Source organism: Rhinolophus ferrumequinum, chromosome 6 (assembly GCF_004115265.2).
Source record: "Rhinolophus ferrumequinum isolate MPI-CBG mRhiFer1 chromosome 6, mRhiFer1_v1.p, whole genome shotgun sequence".
Classification (NCBI taxonomy): Eukaryota; Metazoa; Chordata; class Mammalia; order Chiroptera; family Rhinolophidae; genus Rhinolophus; species Rhinolophus ferrumequinum.
The window spans coordinates 15,478,246-15,499,889 of NC_046289.1; positions in this window are offsets into that span (position 1 = coordinate 15,478,246).

The window sequence follows — 21,644 nt, forward strand, 5'->3', positions numbered from 1 at the left end:
TCAGTCCCATTACCTTCATAACCATGTTATATTTAGTTACTTTCCAAACGAAATGTAAGACTAATTTTTAACTATTATATTTTGCCTAATGAATTACATCCATTAATTTGGCAACTACCTGTTATACTTTAGATGAAATATAATATTTTTTTTTCAAATTTTCATTAAATCATTGATAAAAATGTTGAGTAGGCCAGATCTCTGTAGTAAGCTACCAACAACAGGCTTGTGGTGCACAGCGATTTAATAATCAATGGCTTTTTGATGATAGCTGTTTTAAAAACTTTGAATTACTTAACATACCTAATCATTTCACCATATGTAAATATCTATTTATAAATCTTTTAAATTTCAATTCAATCCTCATTTCTCTGTAATTCCTCCAAATACAAAATGTTTCTATTTAATAAGTAGCATCATTTTTTAACGGGAAAATGCAGCACAATAACTTAATCACAGATATAACAAGCACATATAACTGAATCAAGTTTCAGAAACAAGATTAATCACTACAGTCAATAAAATGTGTTAGTTTCTATTCTGTTCTATAATATTGCTTTTTATTAACCTAGTCATATAAGATTGCTGGCTTATATCAGTATCAATATCAGCTTCTTGGTTGTGATATTGTGCTCTAGTTATACAATATATTACCACTGAGAGAAATGTATGCAGGGTACTAGAGATCTCTTTGAACTACTTTTTACAACTGCATCTGAATTTATATTTATCTGAAAAATATTAATAAAAGCTAGTCACGAACTACTAAATTTAGATTGTGATCCACTAATGACTGATCAATAGAAATTTAGAAGATATTATAATAGAGACATTAATAAAATAGTATCAAAATAAGGGTGACTGGTATTATCATTGTTTTTTCAATATTGTTGCAAAAGTTCTAGTCACTGAAACACAATTCAAAATAGGAAATATTACTAGAAAAAAGACAAAGCTACAATAATTTCCAAATTATAGGGATATTTATGTGGAAAAATGCTAAATGTATAATTGGGAAATTGACAAAAGACAGAAAACAATGACCCACAGAAGAAAACATTTTAATAACTAAAAAAGTAAAATTGTTTAATTTTGCTATAAATAAAATAAGATTTTGTTTTTCACTCTTAAATAAATGTTTTTTAAGAAAACATTAAATTTTATATTTCTGTGAATTTGGCAGGTAGTATCTCAAGCTGTTCCTGTGAAAATAAATTGGTACAAATCTTTTAGAAAGCAACAGTGAAACTGTTAACCTATAAAACTTTAGTTCATATTCCTTTTCTCAGTAAATATATGCCATGGACTCTATTCTAAGAACGTAAAGAACTTGTGTAAGAATGTATATGATAAGCTGTGTTTTTGCAGCTTAAGTTATAATAGTAACATAATAAATAAATAAAGGTTTGGCTTAAGTATCCACTACGAGGATTTTGTTTAAATATATTTATGGATGGATTATACACAGCCTTAATAATGTTTTTTATTAAAAATATTTAATAACAGGAAAAATAATAAAATGTAATATTAAATGACCAGAAGAATATTCATTAAAGTGTTAATAGTTGTTTTTTTCTGGTCAAAGGCTTATAGTTGTTTTTTTCTGGTCAAAGGCTTATAACTAATTTTCATATTCCTCTTTGCACCAAAACAATATATACCACCTGAAGTAGTTGGTTCAAATCCTTCTCAATAAAGTTACTTATACTAGTCAGTTAGAGTTGCCAACAAAATACCACAAACTAAATGGCTTAAAAACAGATTTATTTTCTCACACTTCTGGACACTAAAAGTTCAAGATCAAGGTATCAGCAGGATTTTACTCTGAGGACTCTCTCCTTGGTTGGTACTTGGTTACCTTCTCTCTTTATCTGAACATGGTCTTTCGCTTATGCGTGTCCCCATCCTCTTACAAGGACACCAGTCATATTGGATGAGGACATACCTCAATGACCTCATGTGACCTTACTTCTTCAAAGACCCTATCTCCAAATACTATTATATTCTGAGGTAATGGGGGTTAGGACTTCAAAACAAATTTTAGGGGAACACCATTCAGAGCATGACAGTGCTCTAGATAGATCAAATGGTTACATAGACACCGATGTCAGTCTGCTTTTATGGCAATAAGTTGTCATGGTTAATAATGAGAGCAAGAAGATTATTCGACTCTGTTTGATAGAAAAGCACCAAAGCTGCCATGGCGCATGAAATTGGTGATATGCCGTCTAAGGACATGGTACAGCTGCTGGGATGGACTACCAATCAGATCCCATAAATCTAATGGGATGAACTGATGGGAAAGAAGGCTGGCATACAGGCTTCTATGTGCGCTCTTAGGAAAGAGCCATCCATGTGTATCATCCACGTAGGGCTCTGTGATTTCAAGGAGACTGCCTAGCTGGACACACTCAGTATTTACTAGATTTCTAATGAGGAAAATAATAACCACAACAACTATTATGGCTGGTAGAGGCAAGCCATTCTCACTAGAAAACCATAACCATGCGAATAAGATCAAGACACAATATTTAGGTGAAAGAGGACTGCATCAGCAACACAACAAAATAAGAGTTTCCACATATGGACAGTTAGCCAGACTGTACAATCCTTAGCTGTCCACAGGGATTCATTCCTGAGGGTTCTAGAAAGTATCTGTTGTATTGCTGATCATTTCAGTTACACATAAATAATGGCGATTGAGTACCACCTAGAAAACAAAAATCTCCTTTAATGATTCCAGATATTTAAATCACCATCCTATTCAGGAAAATACCCCTAACGTGTGTGTGTGTGATACAAATATTAGTCTTACTATATTAAGCACATTATAATGGACACAAAAATAGAAATTAAGAATATTTTAAAAATATGATCAAATAGTACAAATAGAAATCCTAATATTTAATTCCCCAAACTCTGTGATCAGAGTTTGAACATGTCCCTTGGGGTGCGTGCAATCTACTTTAGGGACCTCTGATCCATATTATAGGTGTTTAGTGATTAAAGACATTGCCTTTTCCATTGATGGCAATCTACATAGAAATACCAAAGAAGCACTTATCAGCAAGGGTAGATGTGGTTTCTTTTATATTTATTCATCTCCTTATCAATCAAAGTAATATTCAGCTGTGTCATTAAAATATAAGACATTTTACAACATTACTATCATAATAAGCCTCTCTTTTAATAACAGTCATTGTCAGTTTAAATGGACAAATTGTAGAAGCGTTATAAGAGGATATTTTCTCAACTCTTCTAACTGTGGAGCAAGCTGCATAGTTCTCATTACAAAAGGCTAGCCCTATTTTAATATCCATTTTACTAAAAGCCCTGTTTCCAAATCATACAGGTATGTTTATCTGTCCTAATTAATTCTTTTTTTTTTTAATAAGGCAAAATAAGTAGCTTGTAATCTTTAAGCCTATGAGCATATTGGGCTCCCCTTTAGATTTTGTATTTGAATTTATTTGATTTTGGGCATGTGAAGTTTTATGAATTTTTTTTTCCACTGTAGTTTTTTCATTCTTTTTCAAATATGAAACCCTAGCGGTAGTCTGACTCCATCTATTTTTCCATAGGACTATCTGTATTGTCGCAGCTGGCGAGTCATCGTCGGGTGCTGAACAGCAGTTCTGATAAATTGGTCTGCTGTAGCAGCATGTTTTGCCTGAGAAGAGGAAACCAAACCCACTTAGGATGTGCAAAGACCCTCCTTAGACCCAGCCTTTCCCAGGCCTTAGCAAACAAACATTTCTAATTTGAGCCTCCAACAAGGAATACATCACCACTCACACACTCATGGAAAAGGGGATTTTTAACTCCCAGCTGATGAAACAATTGAAGGAAGCCAGAATGGAGAAGACAGTGGGGTATTTGGCATAACAAGCAGCACGGCCACAGATGTACCATCACCTACTAGCTTTGATTATTGGCCGTCCTATAAAATGCAGTGTTTACTTCTCATTGCCATGACTAATTGAATTTGTTACGTCAGGCTGGAAGACTATTCCAGGGGAAATACAAGCAATTCTTTGCAATAACGTTTCACTGTTGTGTACTCACATAACTTAGCGTTTATATCACAATCAATTTACGAACGCAGCACACCTACGAAAATTAATGCTGTACATACACAGTAGGGCTGTACATGTACAGTCACTACTGAATAAGTGCCCTAGGCAAATATGTGGCCTCCTTGTCTTTTGAACATCAATACTGACAGTTTGCAAAGAACTGAAGGTAATAAAACAGTAAGAAACACCTTCACACTCACAGCGACATCAGTGAAGATATAAAAGAAAAAGGTTTGATATTTGTGAACTTTGCTCCCTGATGCCTTACTCAGATTTTCCATCGAGTTGGTAAAACTCTGGCATTTAAAATTGTCACATGTGTCAGCAAACAACAGAGATACACTCAAGTCTGCACATGCAACAGGGATTACTGAGAGGCTCCTACGTAGCAGATGTCACCTCGGAGAAGCTGACATCCTGGCCTGAGGAAGTTCAGACGGGCAGGGCCTCTTGGACAGCAGGCGACGGGACTTTCACTCTGGAACTTTGGTCAGGAAATTGTCTCAGCGGCTTGTGTGCTCCACACTCTCAGTTTCCAGTTCTCAACTTCAGTTTGTTCCTGCAGTCTCTACTCTACACAGAGGAAATCTTAATGACTCAGCTTGTATTTTCACAGCCTGATGGCAAGTCCCACTGCACCATGGAACATTAGGCCGATGCCGTGGCACAAAGCAAAAAACACAAGGTGAAGTGATAGGTAGAAGATGAAGCGGGGGATTGCTGGAGCGATGACTGGGGCACCTGGCATACCTGGTTTCCTGAACCAACCATGTAGTACACTGGATCCAACCAAGGATTCGGTTCCACCAGTATCCAAAGAGCTTACTTGGAAAAGGGCACACCAACAGGCCTTGCCTAAGCGAGCCCCGTTGTCTGCTCCCAATCCTGAGCTGTCTCTAAACACACATCCCTTTTGTTGCCACCTTGACACACTTGACGCACACAATTAATGGTCCTTGTCATAGCTTCTCCACTACATAGCCTCCTAAAGCTGTCACTAAATATTGAAATATAGATGTTTACAGCTCATCCACCTAGAGAAGTGGTTCTCAGAGGGAGGGGGTATTGTTTTTCAGGGGACATTTGGCAATGTCTAAAGACATGTTTCATTGTCACAACTGAGTGAGTGCTACACTACATGTATCTTGTAAGAAGAGGCTGAGATGCGGCCAAACACTCTGCAATGCACAGGATAGCCCAACCAGAGAGACTCATCTGCCCCAAAATGTCAATAGCGCCAAGGCTATTCTGAGAGGCATTCTGAGACTTACATCCTGGGAGGACATGTGTGCAGGCTAATTTAGAACAAACCAGTCTCGGAGCTGCAGCAAGTCTTATTTCCTGAAGTCAGTTCCCTGCTGTGAACACCCACGTACACAGTGCTGGTCGTCCCAGGTGACAGTCATCTGATGTGGCATTCCTTGCCAGGATGTAAAGGTTCTGGCACTCATACATCCACAGACTCTGATGGAACTGGGGCAGTATTTCTCTTGACCTTTATTCTTACAAAGACCAGTGTGTAAAGTGGAGTGACAATTCTACATCTCCCCAAACATCTTCCCCGTGGCACAGAAGCTTTAAAACCTGAATGCAAATAGGACTTCTCAGGCCCAATTAAGAGCTCACAGATCAAGCCCTCATTCATCCTTGGTGACTTCAGTGAATTTGGGGAGGTTTATTCAACTTGATCTTCACAAGTGCTTGGAAGTCAAGTGAAGGGGTTGATCAATCTAGGGAGGAGTTCGCGTTTATTCTGGATGTTTGCTCTATGGTAGACCTTGCACTGACTTAAACAAAATTGTAAAATTGAAACATGTACCCTTTCACTGACTATAGAATTGTGTCTCTCAAATAAAATTTGTCTCCCTTTATGAATGTAACCTTTCCTTTATGCCAATGGTAGCACACAATGCCAGGACTACCGTTGGTGCCCATTAAGTATTTTCTGAACATGTAAATTTTTGTCAACTCTTTACACTTCCCCAATGCGTATGAGAGATGCATTCACAATGACAATAAAATATTTATGCTCAAGTAGGTGAGCAGTGGGTTGTATTTAAATATGTATCAGGTGGGAGGAAAACAAAGAGAGGGATGTGAAAATTTAACAAACTCTTCCAAGTGTGTCTGATTCCCCAGACCTCCAGCGTGACTGCTTTATACTTTCTTAGCAATATCTCAATCCCAGTGAAATCTTTACTGGTTTCGAAAGCATCTTGAATTTTGTTTCTGCATCAGTGCCTATCGTATCCTCTGTTCGTAAGTTTTCCTAAAATCTGAACTGCAATAGCAAAATCATGGCCAGTAATTTTAAGTATTTATTTAGTACCAAGCACTACTGAAATGTTTGTGTATCTGTTAGGTTGGTGCAAAAGTAATTGTGGTTTTTGCAATTGTTTTTAACCTTTTAAACTGCAATTACTTTTGCACCAACCTAATATGAGGCACCTGCTATTATTTTCCCCATTACACAGATGAAACAACTGAGGCACAGAAAGGTCTTATAAAGTTGGATACTGGCAGACTGCCTCAGGAGACTAAGGTATCCCAACATTTCTACCTATGCCAACCTTTTCAGTTCTGTTTTGATCCCCTTCGATGAATCCAGTCACTTTATGTGTCAGGGATCTGCTCCTCAATTCATAGCATTATTTCATACCCGCTGGAATTCATGGTGCTCTTGCTTGTAATTTTTCTGGTATGGTTGTACTGCATATTTGAATTTGTGCCTGGGTATTGGATAGTGTGATCTTTGAGGGTAAACCCTCCTATGTTCATGTCACCTTTTTATATCTTTCGAGAGAGTCTGCCATTATCCTGCCCACTAGCAGATACATCTTCAAAATCTATATTATTATAGTTGTGTGCATTTAGTAGTTACAAATAATCAAATGGAATCCAGAAGGAGAAAAAATAATTTCAACCTTATTCCAGATAAATTAATTTTTTTTATTTATTTTTTTAGTGCTTAGTGTTCTAACGCTAAAGACCTGAGGCACTGCCCTCTATACCATCACTCAGAGTCTACTGCCAGGGGCAGTGAGCTTGGCCAGGCCAGATGGCACGGTGATTGACGCGTTGGTTGGTAGTCAGGTAGACAAACAGGAAGGCACTCCTCTAGGTGTTTCTGATTCAACCACTGACTCTTCACCTCTCACTCTGTTTTCCTAATTTTTTCCTTGTCATAATCTTAACTACCATTGAAAGTGGACAATTTTAGAGAATTTTCTCACAGAAAGTGGAGCCAGTACCCTTCATCTGCTCTATCCCTCATCCCTGCTACTATAACAGTTGATGTTATTTTTTTTTCATTATCACGTTTATGCTCTAAAACTCCTTCCCATGGTTCCCTGTTTCTGAAGATGGTGTATGTACTTCACTGACTTTTTCTTCAAAGAAAATTAATATACTTATTAAAACTTAAAAGCATTTTTAAAACATTCTTAAGAGGGATATATTTCTTAAGTGTGTGTTTGTTGACATCAATAGGTGTTTGGTTACAAATAAATATAAATATGAGTTGTGAATGCTAGTAAAAATGAGGTACCAGATTTGGATCTCTGGGAATTTACATGTGTGATGTGCTATACACATGTACACCATGTGGCCTTGTTCACTTGATATTTCATAGTTTTTTCTGGAAAGTAGGTTTGCAGCTTAAGCAACACACATTCAAACTTTCATATTACATAGTAAAAAGTCCTCTAGACATCATAAACACAAGATTGACTTGAATGAGACAGGATGCTGATATAATTTATAATCTATTCAGTCAATGACAGAGATGAAAGATAACCCAACCAATGTGATGTTTGGTTAAATAAAAAGAAAAAAAAAATGTTGCAAAAATAATCAAATGGCTAGAGGACGAAGATATATAACCAAAGCTATGAAAGGCCAAATATGGGACTTTGGGGCTAAATGTTGGACACCATATGCAAATTTTATAGCTCACTCTTCCTGAGTAAGAAATCCTGTGCATGATTTAAATGTCATAAACATTTTACAAGTCTTTCCTAGCAGCAGATTTCCTGTACTGGGAGTTAAAGGGCAAGTGTAAACCTGAGAACATGTTCTACATATGTATGACAGATATAAAAACACACAAAATGACCTTTACAAACATATCAGGCTGACCACTTTTATCCTGGAGTGAAACCGCCAGACTGAATCCACATTTTGATGGAACCATCAATATGTAAAACCTATAACTATGAAAATATAGTGGCCTCCTTTTTAATTATATGGACAATCATCTCATGCTGTGTGAGTTATGTCAACTTTTAATTATTCAGAATTGTTTCTCTCTCTCTCTCTCTCTCTCTCTCTCTCTCTCTCTCTCTTTATCCCTAACTGAAATACAATAAGAGACACAGTTCACCCAGATAGAAAAAAAATTTTCTCTAATTGGTTTCCAATCACTACACCAATATGGTTAATTTTACAAGTTGATTATGGTCCACACAGTGTAATTGCAGGAGCCAGGAGATTATTATGAGTTCCCTGCCTTTAAATAACTCATTGGAGTTTGCATTACTTGAGCACAGGGTCGGGACAGAGGTAAGAGGAAGGACGCAAGTGAGAAGAGGTGCTCACCTCAAGGGACGTGTGGTAAGAGGAGAAGACTGAGTGATGGATGGACGGCAGATGGAGTTAGCTTTTTAGTTTTGCCCGGGGTCAGATCAAGGTATAAATAGAAAATAAATGTGTTCTCATCATTGTCTTTTCTTTTCACTGCCACCGTAAAAGAAACTCCTCAACTGGCTTATTTATCCTCAGAGTAGAAGTCTGGCTTTGTAAACGGTAGTCCTAGAAACAAAAGTTTAAACCCTAAGAAAGGAACCTGGATCTGTTTGTTGTTGTTGTTGCTTGTTTTGTTTCATTTTCTTAATTCAAATTATGGTCTAAACCAGTTTATCAGCAGCATTAGTTTGATCCACTCAGGAAAATGAAAAGGTGCAAGTGAACAGATCTTGATATGCGAGGGTAAAATCCAACCTATTGGAAATAGCATTCTTGTGTGTTCTGGTGCTTTTTCTGATGTCATGGAAACACCACCCTCAAATTGGAATTGGAGAAAGCAGCAGAAAACAGATAGCCTGAGCATACAAATTATGGCACCATTTCAAAGATCTGGAAATGATGTTTCATTTGAATGGCTGATGTTTAGAGTGATCTTGTCGTCTTCCACTAATTCTAAAGGACGTGGTCAGCAGGCAAAGGAAAGCCATTGCTGCACTATTCACTGGATATATATATTCAGCAATCTCAACCATGAAAGAGTGTTTTCTTCTCTGATTCAGATTGAAAGCCTGAAGAATGTGAATCTTAAACATGCCGGATCTTGAGAATTATGCCCTTACATATCTGGATACTCAGGTTATTTATTTTTGTAAGAAACATTTTACAAGGCTCCTTTTAATGTCTGAGCCAGTAGCACAGCCTTATGTACATTGAGAAGATATAAGCCTAAGAGAAGTGTTGTTCCAGCACACTAAATGAATTAAGATCATCAGACATGCCCGGAGACCACTATGGAATCTAATATATAACATCAGGAGAGTTTATTTTTTCATGTATCCTTCTTCCAATTACTGTATATTCTAGCTCTGCCACTTTATGTAACATTATGTAAAGAACTCTCTATTAAAGTCATAACAATATACTCCATTGCTTCTGGTCCACTTTGCACGGGATAAACAGCCTACACGTGTTATTCATTTGAAGTGCATTTCGTCTGTGGTCGCTGTGACTGGGGCTAGATAACAAATATAACAGCATGGGGGAAGTAATGTGATGCAGATGATATTATTAGTATTATTATTTTATCTGGATTTTTAATCCAGCTCACAAGAATGTTTTTCATGTCAGGCAAAAAAGGAGACTGTAACCCTACCGCTGGACAATCTGTTAATAGCAACCACCAAGGAAATGTAATTTGTCTGCTTTGATAACTTTGTTGAGGGAGTTTTAGAAACTACTCTGAAAATGAGCTATCATCCACTTGGAAGAAAAGATGTGATTATAGGGAAAAAAAAGAATTTTCCCACTGGATATGGCTACTTGTTTAAGGACAATCATAAAACATTTTGAAATTAACTTCCCTTGAGAGTTTAAGTGAAATATCAGGTATGTGGCATTATCAGAATCCTGAAGTTTATTATTTCCGTTCTGGACTAACTTTTTATTCCACGCTCTGTTCCTAACCAGGAACTTTTTCAGATCTTACTAGTATGATACTCATTTTGCATAGGCGGTTTGCCTTGTTGGCTGATATTTTTTAAGCAACATGTCTTGTTTCATCTGTTGGATTAGAAAACTACAAAAGGAGCTATCTTATTATAGATTTCAAACTTAAAATATTACTGGTCACCCAGAATACTTGAGACTAAATATGTTATATCATTCTATTTTTCACATTGGACCCCACAGCTCTCCTTCTTCTTTTTCTTTCTTGATTGTGCCCTATCTATTGATTCTGAGTGTATTCCTTGGACCTGGCCTATAGGAAGTGATCAATGAATGTTGTTGAATTTAATAATTGTCTAGTTTTTACTCATTTAGTGGTATACTTAGCAGTATAAAAAAGAATTACAGTAGTCCCATGAATTTTAATTTACGTCTAGTTACTACATCTAGGTAGTAACTTACTGAACTGGTTGAAGCTGGTCTACTCTTAACCATCTTCTGAACTATCATAGCATTTATTTATTGAGGTAGCTGAGAATTCATTTCTTTATTTAAATGTTAGTCTTCATCAACTCTATTAGTTACATCAACAGAGATAAGGAAGCAGTATCGCTGCTGAATTATTGAAATACAAGTTTTGGACAGAGTAGGATTGTTTCTTGTATCATACAAGGACTCTTCTGAAAGGCATTTTAAACTGAATTAAATGCTCAAGTAAATAAATGTTTGGATACACTAAGTTGTTTATTATTCTTATGATCACTATTTCACAATTCTTAAATTATGTTCTTCATTATATTTTAAAATTTACCTCCTGAAAATAGCATATATGTAAGTGACTCAATAGGGAATAACCAGAGGAAAAAAGTGAAATACATTGGCTTAATATGCCTGAGTTTATAAAGTGAAAAAAAAAACAAACTACATTGATAGCGTTTATTCAACTGGAAGTTATAAATTTTTACTTGATGAGAATTTCTATGTCAGAAAGAAGAGAACTTTTTTCTCTGGACATATAAATAGGGAATCAATAATAAGTGGTAATATTCTTGGCAATATTACTACAACTAATTGTCTACTAAGAAGGTAAAACCTCTGGTTTTAAATAAACATCTAAAATGTGATGTATAAAGCAAATGCCATTGAATTTTTATGTGTCTACCTTTAGACTGAATTGTGTTCCCCTTAAGTACTGGTAGTACCCCTCACTCAGATGCTGGGAGCTGACTGTTGTAGTTATGCCGTAAACAAGAGACTCTATGAGTTTGACATAATGCATGCAGTAAGCCTTCGGTGTATTAGGACCAAGCTAAGTTCATTATATTTTCACTACCTCACTACAAAATGCATTTTAGTTGCTGTCTGAGTTATTTGTGTCTTAAAATTAGATGTAATCTTTTCAAAGAAGTAAGGTGAGATATTGGGGGGAAGGACCAGATGTAACATTTTCAGCTTTCCATTTGTGAACTGTGTTCTTGGAGCCCAGGGACCCCAGCAACACAATTACGGTTGTATCGATCTGCTCCAGTCATTACAGTGCAGACAGATAGACTGGGGCTCTGCAGTTTACACATTTATGTGACTTCTCCTGGTTTTGGGTTGTTTTTAAGTGAATCTAGAGTTTCAAAAAGGTGTAAAATTGACACTTTCTGAGGTCCTCCAGGCTTTTGTGAAATAGTAGTAAAGGAAGTGAGGCTGGAGCTTCCCCACGCAGTTCTAAGCACTAAGGTGTGATCAAGGCAGGCCAGCGGAGCCAAGGTACCAGGCCCTGAGGGCAGAGCATGGCTGCAGCTCCTTCCAAAATCCTGTAGACATGTTTGTAGATGGTAACGTTAGCTGCCATTTCCTTAGTTCTTACTCTACACTAGGCTGGGTGCTAAAGTGTTTTATACCCTTGCTTTCTTTTTATTCCTCATTATAAATCCAAATGGTATCCTCTGGAATACCTGTCTTGCAGCTGAGGAAACTGAGGCATGGATAAGTTAAATAACGTGTTTCATGTCACAAGGCTGGCATTCACATCGAGCTCGGAGCCTGAAGCTAGTCCTTTTATCTACTCCACGCCAAGTTCACCATTTGCCAAATAAGTACTTGACTCAGCCTGCAGCTCTGGGATTTCAAGCTGTTTTAGTCCTTTATTGAATAGACCATGTAACCAATGCAGCCTCGGCCTGCACATGTATGCTAGTTCTCCTCTCAAAAGCTCAGTTTTTATGTTTTTAATTTCACTTGGCTCTAGGCTAGTGGGTCCCAATCCAACGAAAATGTCAGAGTCTATCTTCCACTGTGGGCCATGGAGTTTGATTTTCACCCTGAATGAATGCCAAACATAAAAATCTGAACTGCTTGTCACTTTTTAAAAAATGAAGATTTATAAGATTTAAGAGAGGGCTCCAGTGTAACCAGAAGACAAAGATTGGTTAGTGGAATCTGAGGCTGTTCCAGCTGTCTAGAGAGCTCTGTGAGTCTCCTCCCAACACCCCTTCTCCCATGGTTGCTGTCGCCATCTAGACCCAGCTCCTTCTCCATTACGTGCCACCAGAAAGGAAGTACGGAGACTGGGCTACCGGCTATCTTCAGGACTCAGACCAGTCAGAGTTTGAATCGTCACTTAACACTCACAAGCTCTCAGTTTTCAAACAAGTAGCTTAAACTTTTGAAGCCTCAGTTCCCCTGTCTTTAAACAGGAATGGTAATTTCTATCCGAGTATCCAACTCTTTCTCTCAGGCTGGCAGTTTTCCAGATTTTCCAGTTGCAGCAGAACTGTGGGTGCTGGCATTGGAGATGGACCCTCGGCTCCTTACATTGCCCACATAAGTGTATGAAAAAGTTGTGTCTCAATTGCCACTGGTAAGAAAGAGGTGGGGGTGTCAGCGGGCGGATAGACTGAAAGTCATGGAAAAAGTCTGGGATTGTTTGAACCCTGGGTTGTTGTAAGTGGTTGGAGGGGAACACCAGGAGTTGTAGGGAAGGGAAAATAATTTTCTCTCTACCCTTCTAGGCTCTTGACTGAGACCCTGATGTGATAAAAGACAGATTCACAAGAGGAAAAAAAAAGACATTTAATAACTGTATACCTACCCCCTGTATATATGAGAAATAATGGAAAACTGAGTCGCTCCCTGAAAAGGTCCAAATCACCATCTTAAATACCATTTCCAGCTAAAGACAAAAGAGGATGTTGGGGGTGGGGGACGGTGAGTTATGACAGGTTTTCAGACAAAACACAGCTAACAAGGCTGTGGGTGCTATGCAATTTAAGTCAGGGTGCGGAGAGGGAGGCATACTTATAAATGGAGCTGTCCCTTATAAAAGTAAATGGCACTTATGAAAGGGTAACTTCTTGGTTTTCAGAGCTTGTCCTGTGTCTGCTGTTTCTTAAAAATAATCAGCCTAAAATAATCCTAAGGCCAAAGGGGCATATTTTGGGGTGGCATAATCAGCTTCCCTTCAGATTTGAACTCACAGGGAACAGAGATGACCTTTTAAATACTGTATTTGGTACTAGGGACCATTTCCCTCAGCACTGAGAGAGGCTCAGAGTCAAACAAAGATCTGATGTTTGTGGGGTCCATGCTGGAAGAGATCATTTAAGGCTCTTCAACAATTTATTCTAAAGACACGCCTGGAGACGAGATTTGTCCTTGCAGTGAAAGAACTTCCTTGAGGGATACTTCTGAGGTAACACTTTTAATTTAGTTAGGCATTCTGCCAACCAGGCACATGCTTGTTCTCAGTACACCTTGGTGGAAGGGAGGAGCCCAGCTATCAAATACCTGCAAATTATAACTTGCTCATAAGCAGACCCTGTTACAAGCTGAGTGAAGTTCTCCTGTAAATTCGCTTTTGTCACTCACAGAAAATCTCCTTCCCTGAAGCTTCTCCTCTCAACCCAGTCTCTGGAGAATTGCCCAACCATCAACATCCACACTTATCCTAGCACCTTTGTTCTCAAAATGAACACTCTCTTTGAAGACTATAAAGGCTAAAATTCAAATATCATTATAAGTTGTTAAAGAAACAAGTCCATGTGAATATAAACATCCATCGAAAAGGCAAGATGCAACAACACATATTATTTCCGAGGTCCCAAAACAGTGATTAAATTAAAAGATTTTCATGAGTGGCTCTAATTTCAGTGAGATGGGCCAGAAGATGCGTGAGACAACAAATATTACCCACATAGAGTTGAGGTGAGTAGTTCTTAACTCCTTTTTATCTTCACATGGTGCCTAAAATCTAATTGTATTAGTCTCCTGTTGCTGTTGTAACAAATTACCACACACTTTATGGCTTAAAACAACGCAAACTAATTATCTTATAATTCTGGTGGTCAGAAATTCTAAAATCAAGATTTTGGCAGGACTGAATTCCTTCTAGAGGCTCCAGGGGAGAATCCATTTCCTTGCCCTTTCCACTTCATACAGGTTGCCCACATTCCATGCTTCTTGTCATCACATCTCTTTCTGTGATCCTCCTGCATTCCTCTGATAAGAACCCTTGTGAATATATTGAGCCCACATGAAAAATCCAAGATGATCTAATCACAAGTTTCTTAACCTAATCATATCCACAAATTTCCTTTTTCCATGTACGGTGACATATTCATAGGATCCAGTGATTGGAGGACCATAGATTCAGCCTATCACACTAATCAACTGACATCCACTGAGCATTTTCAAGTCTTTCCTTCCTTCCATTTAAAAGTATTGAGCATCTCTTATAACGTAAGTAATCTGTTAGGTTATAGTGACACAAAGATGAATAAAACTTTGCTCCTGCCAATAACAGTAAGAAAATTATCTAGAACTTATTAAGCTCTTGATATGTGCTAAACACTCTGGGTATTTAATTCTTCTTTTAATCTCATATTAAACCTATGATGTAGGTGCTATTACTTCTTCCACTGGACACCTGAGAAACCCGAGTCACTGAGAAGTTAAGTAATTTCCTAACGTAAACAGGTAGTAAGAGGTAACATTAGGATCTGAATCTAGGGAGCCTGTCCCTGAGCCTGTCACTTACTTAGTTTGCTGCCAGATGGTCCTCTTTATAGTTCAATATATACTTCTTGGCCACATAAATCTTTCAGACTTCAGCTAACTTTCAGAGCCGTTCCTGGCACATAGTAAGTACTCTGTAAATCATAATAATGGCAATGATGTGGATGATGATGGTGACGACGACGATGATGATGACGATGGTTATGGTAATGATGACTTGAAGAACAAATTGGCTACTTTTGTTCGGGGAAAGGTTTGGCTACGGAAATGCTGAGCTCTAACGTTCACTTACTCATTAGCACTGCCAGGATATTACATCTGAATATAGAAGAAGCAAATGAACGGGAGTTCCAGAAGACAGGTCCTGATGAGGTAGAAGGAGAGTAGAGTTTTTGGTTGCCATTTTTATCTGAAGTCTCTGCTATCTGCTCCTGGAATAAAACAATGTATTTGTCCTATGGCTTCCTTAATTACCAACTAATTAATGAAATGATGGATAACTAGTGCCCTTTTCCAGTGGTAGAACAAAGTAGGTGGGCCAGGGCTCTAAGCAAAGGGCTGTGATGAATACACAGCATGACATCTGCCATTAGAAGCATAATCTCAGCTCCCAGAACAGTAAAAACACAGTAAAGCCAGCCAATCTTTTTTTCCCTTCCTTTCTTTGATATTTGATTTCCTGTCGTGATATCTTTCTAACACATTTCAAGATCAGACATTGTGGACCCATTAATTTCATGCCCATCTTTATAACACATGTTTGTATAGAATGTGTGAATATTAAAAGAATTCTGATATTTGCTAATTGAATGCATATTGATAGATAGATATATCTGACACACAAATATTAACTGTATCTGTATCTATATTAGCATCCACACCAGCCATTTTTTAAAACTGTTCTGTGATTAGATTTACTCTAAGTGATGCTCCCTCTCAGATGTCCAAATCCAGGAAATTTTATATCATCTCACACATAAGCTAAAATTATGGAAGCACACAAATGAACATCTCAGCTTATTAGCAGCTACAAAAGGAAATTACTACAAATTCAAACTCAATCATGATAATTGAATTTCTATTAACTATCCTGGGAGGTATAGTTTTACTAACAGGGACAGAAATAAAGTCATTTTAGTTGCTAACGTGACAAAATGGACCACCACACAGATGAAGCCCCACATTTTGCTTACTTTAATTATTTAGTTCATTTTCTCAGCCCACCTACCCGCCCCCACTGTCACTATACTGTCACCACCACTGTCCCTACAGTGATTCTGGATTTCAATCTTGAGCTTTATTTCAAGCATGTCATTACACTGGCTTTCTTTTTGCTATGTTAGTTTTATTGGTGAGTCTATTAAAATGAATAATATTTAAGTCTTTGAACAAAGGTATTAAATTAAGCCTAAATCTAACCACTTATAGACCAGATGATGCTGAAAATCAACTTAGCTAATGAGATTTCCAGATCAAATTCATGCTGGAAAAGCACATGGGTAATCATTATGATAGTTGTACAAGGTTTATGTGAGAAAGCCCTGAAGCTTGTAACATGTAGTTTGGAAAATTTGGGGACACGACTCCAAAAAGCTTTCAAGCAAATTTGCACATGGTGGCAGCACTGGGCCTGGCCATTTTGGCCTAAGGCAGACTCCTCCCAGGCAATCTTTGTACCAGAGATCCATGCCCTTTCCAAGCAATCCGTTTTCCTTCCCCCTGTTTTTTCACAGGTGTCAACCCTGCAATAGTTAGAAGATCTTCTTGCCAACTCCTGCTCTCTCTCCCCCTTTATCTTTCAGATGTATTGCCCTCAATACATTTCCTGTACTTTTCTGCCTTGGCATCTGCTTCCTGTAAAGCCCAACTGTCAGAGGGGCATGATCTAAGATACATTGCCTAGCTTTTAAAGTCATCATAAACTAGACTGATAATGCCTATTTAAACTGGTTCCTTAATCTTTCCCATGCTAACTTTGTAGGCAGGCAGATTCTAACCTATGCTGTAGTGCCCCTTCTAATATATGTTTCATTTATATAAGCTTTGGCTCATATCCTATTTTCTGTGCTCCATGAATTCAAATCCTAACATCTCAAAATTCACTTTAATCCCACAGACTTTGTGAATCCCAAGCAGATTTATAAAATCTCCAGAATTCTATTGCATTTAGAGGAGAAACCTCATAGTACATCCCTTAAATATTTAGTTTATTTAATTTTAATATTCATAAGGCCAATTAATAAATCTCTTCTATTCTTTTTCTCCTCTCATCAGCTAGTAGATTTCTGGGTACATAACATCTTAAAAATTATTTTGTTGATAAATTCAGACCTATGCACCAACAATTGAAATGCCTCAAAAATAATTGCAATAGGCTGAAGTTTAACAGTGGCCACTATCAGATACAACAGTAAAGAGCTGGACCTCAGAGCTTATAAGGGAGCAGTAGTGTTTCTAATTAAATTTCAAACTTGTTAGGTAGTTGTACTGTGATTCAATGATAATGAGAAGTCTGGGCTCCAGGAGGAAGTATAATATAGAAGTGGCTTTATCATATAAATCACATAAGAGATATATATATGTGTATATATATATATATATATATATATATATATATATATATATATTCACATACCACCTTGACCAAACCAGTTTTATTAACTGCTCTACTAATGCAAACCACTTTCTGGAGGAAGAGGGGAACAAAAATAGTCTCTGTCTTCTATTTTTTTCTAAGTCATGATTTATTTAACAAGCCCGAAATGGGATCGTTTTCAGGAAGTAATCTTGACAAACATATGCTTATCTCCTTTTGACAGCAACAATAAACTGAGAGTCAAGAAAGCAAAGATCAGAAAGAAAGGACATGTATGAGTTATGGGTGGGTGTGGCTTTGCAAGCCTGGGTCTCAGGGCTTGCCTGTGAACTAGAACTGCCTTAGCAGGGGGAAAGTGGGATGTATCATCGCTAAAGAAAAGGGAGGCTCTTTTGTGAGACTTAGGTGCTTTCTGAAGGGCATATGACTCAACAAGACAGCACTTACTGGACTGGTGGGAAAGAAAACAGACAGTGTTTGAAAACCTGGTACCCAAAATTGAGCCATCTCCTCCCCCGGAGGCTGAGGAGACAGGGGTCGGGAAGCTTGGAGCCTGGATCTCCCTCAAGTTGAGAGACATCATGACACGGGAAGAACACAAAGAAATTTCAGAGCACTGGTTTAGCTGCTTAACTTCCTGATGGTTGGTTGACATGTCTCTTTTTGCATTGGAAACAATGCACCAAGGGAAAATTATTGATGAAAGAGACAGTTCTGCCCACTTTTATAATGGTAATACCATGCTGATTCATAAAAATGTAGTATATAATTTCTTTTGAGCGTCATTTTTAAGGTCACCATTTTACATGACAAAGTCAGGTCAGTGGCAATAAGGATAAATGGCATTTACTACCACTCTCGTTTTCTGTGTTGTTTTTTTTAATGTGCTCCTTCTGCTTCATATTTTCAAAACTTGTTAATGACAAGGATTACCTCCCAAACAGAACGTTTTACTCTAACGTGAATTTCTGTCAAAAATAAGTAACAGAATTACGTTTTAGGGTGATTTTATTTACATAAATGTGTCTAAAATTTCATCATCCAAATACCTTATTTTTATGTTCTCAAAAAGAGATGGAACTTCTTGCAGCTTGACTATTATTTCTTGGTGGGCTCAGTTCATAGCAATAACTCAATATTACTGGTCCAAGTCTCTGTCCTTTAGCCATATAGTATTAATTAAGTTGGAATTAGGTTCAGGTAGTACTAAAAGAATTCAGGGTACATGTTTATGATCTCTGCAATGACTTATGCTATTTACATAGATATCATTGTCATGGTTTATATGAAACATTGGTGAGTAGAGACTTTCCAGTTCTCTGCAAGGAGGAGTTGCGAAGTCAAGTTCAGCAAACAAGACTCCACACCCCTCTGTTTGTAGAAAGCAGAAATGAAAGCATTCTTATCATTCATAAAAGGTGTTTTTTTAGTAACTATTCTACAAAAGCAGCTAAAGATATATTGAGCAAACCTTCTGGCTCCACCTTCTAAGAGAAACTGGTTATGTCTGTTTTTCTTTTGCTTTACTCCAACCGATGCTGATCAAAAAAAGTCCTTTGTTGACCTCTGAAGTCATGGCTTTTTGACGATTTACGCAGATTCTTAAATTTACAGCGTCACATTGAATTTCTAAGTATTGAAAACCTAAATTTGAACCAATCATCAATGCTACCTAGTTTTAACTAATATTTCAGAATAATCAATTAGGTATCTGAAAGTATGACAGAGAATAAAAAAAGAGTGTGTTTAAAGTCACAAAAGCTTCTTATAAAATGTCCTCTTACGTAATAAATATGTAGACGTAAGAATATCCGAATCTGTAGAGAGTCAAAATAAGAGTTTATTTGAGCCAAACTGATGCCGTGCCTTGGGAGCAAGATCTCAAATGTTCCAGAGAATAATAATTTTGCAGTTTCTTTTATGCATTTGAAAATGGGGAGGGAATATATGGAAGATTACATGGAAGGGAGGGTAGCGAACAAGACAATGTGCTCTTCTGAGGGTGGTTATGGAGTATTTCAACGGTGTGTTAACCTGAATGCACAGAAACAGTGGACAGGGCTTAGTTAGGTCAAAGATAAACCTTTTACTAAAAAGTTATATGCCTGAGTCTTGACTACATCCTGTGACCTTCATGCCCAGTTAGGAATTTATGATTAGATCACACCGTGAGGGTACTTTCAGTAGCACTCCTTTTCTCATCTACAAATATAATGAAAAATAATGCAAAATATGTGTAATCTTTAAGAAACGTATCCTAGGTGACAATTGTGAAATAATTCCATTTTACTGTAGTAGTTGCAGAGCATTTTTTTTTTTTTTTACATGCTTGACTTCAAAATAAAACAGAAACATCACTGTTTAAATGACACCTCTCAAGACTGAGCGTTTTGGGACATTTCATAGACACAGTAAGTTATACTGAGCAAATGTTCTGCCTATAATAACGATGACGTGACTCACATTTAAAATGGCGGAAAACAAAAAAAAAGAATAAAGTGTTCTAGAATACTCTGATCTTAGAGGTAGGGATAGTTAGCTCCTAGTCTACAGCTTCTGGAGACAGAAGCCAATATCTGGTGGGTGGCATGTTACCCTAAGGTTATGGAACTCTTCTGCTCTGGGCAACTTTCATAGTTCATGCCCAAAGCCTTGGCCATCAGCCACGACATGCTACAGACGGACTCAAATACAACTTTCAGAATTTTGACAGATCTGCCAAAGTAAGCGGTCAATTAGCATTTATAAGAATTTCAAGTATTACTACTACTGTATTCCACTTCTCTAAAAGGTGTTAATTCACTCAGACCACTGGGTAGGACAATTCAAGTACTCTCTGGTAAGTGAGATTAATCTTCTAATCCTTTCTAAATGATTCACCAACCTGGCTTTGATCATTCTAGTCTCTAATAGGTGTAACTGGCTCAACCATCATTCATGTTTAAGGTAAGCATGTGCCTCACACATGACTGTACAGTTACCTCCTTGTCCCAGGGCCAAGTCTGGGAGATGAAGTAAAGCCCAGAAAAGTGTGTGGAGGGACAATGGGGTGATAAAAAGACATCGCCCAGTGGCTCTTAAAATTTAGTGTGAATCAGAATCACCCATTGGTGCTTAAGAATGCAGAATCTGGGCTCTGACACCCAACGATTCTGATTCAGAAGGTCAAGGGTAGGACTGGATTTAGGAATCTCAGTATCTAACAAGGACTTTTGGTAATTCTGATGCCAGGAGTCTGAGGGTCATCTCCTAAAAAGTTCAGCTGTATGCAAACGAGGGCTTTGATCTCTTAAGTAACCCCGACTTCCTTTTAAAAATAACCTTTTGCATTAGAAATGCTATAAAGTGCTTATCATGTTCTTGAAGATAGTGGGTAGGTGACTCATCTTCTGTCCCATAGGCACTAATTGACATTTATTCTCAGCACAGTCACTTCCACAGCACACATCTTTAATGATAGCACGACCCTGTGGTTATAAGCTTCATAAATGGAAATATACACAGCAGTGGTGGCCTTCTATTTATATACTCATTTCAAAGAGAAGTCAGAGCAGTTAGCTGTGTGCCGTCTGTTTACTAAACAGAGTTGAAGCAATGGGTGCAGACAGAGACCCTTTCAGCTTAATGTCTACCAGATGATTAAAAAAGTTTCCAGTTAGCTTCCTGCTCACAACCTAGAGAGCAAGGCTGTAATACCTGTAAAATAATTAGGGTACAGCATGTGCTTAATTTATTCCAAACATTGCAAGATTTCCACATTAGCATTAATGGCTTGCTTA